This window comes from Seriola lalandi, unplaced genomic scaffold (genome assembly GCF_002814215.2).
Source record: "Seriola lalandi dorsalis isolate HSWRI2012SDOR001 ecotype SW California unplaced genomic scaffold, Sedor1 jcf7180001971484, whole genome shotgun sequence".
Taxonomy (NCBI): domain Eukaryota; kingdom Metazoa; phylum Chordata; class Actinopteri; order Carangiformes; family Carangidae; genus Seriola; species Seriola lalandi.
The window spans coordinates 1-414 of NW_019442152.1; the positions used below are offsets into that span (position 1 = coordinate 1).

At 41.5% G+C, this 414-nt stretch overlaps 1 non-coding gene across 1 annotated transcript; it reads left to right on the plus strand.

Moving 5' to 3' along the window:
* The first annotated feature begins 246 nt into the window (after positions 1-246).
* Positions 247-319, plus strand: trnaf-gaa (transfer RNA phenylalanine (anticodon GAA)). Its single transcript has one exon. It is a non-coding gene; the product is annotated as a tRNA-Phe (tRNA).
* The last annotated feature ends 95 nt before the right edge of the window (positions 320-414 follow it).

Below are 414 nucleotides of genomic sequence, written 5' to 3' on the forward strand. Positions count from 1 at the left end.
GCATATCACTTGTTTACTAATTAAAACCTTGGTGTGGTTGTAACCTTGGTAGCAGCTACTCTTGATTTCCCCACAACTAAAGAGCGATGAACTTCTCCAGATGAACTTAATTGCTCTTTTTGCTAATTCAAAAGAAAAACAATTGAAGGTAATTCCTGTGGTATGTGAAATGTTTACTGAAAGAGCTGTATGTTTGGCTCATCATGTGTGTGGCACTGTTTAGCCTCCATACTGTCATAAAAGCATGCCGAAATAGCTCAGTTGGGAGAGCGTTAGACTGAAGATCTAAAGGTCCCTGGTTCGATCCCGGGTTTCGGCAGCTGATGGCCAATGTTAATGAAACATTACCTTGATGTTTAGAGCTGTTGACTTGTATCGCTCTTGGACCCTTGTCTGGTGAGTTTCCTGAATGTG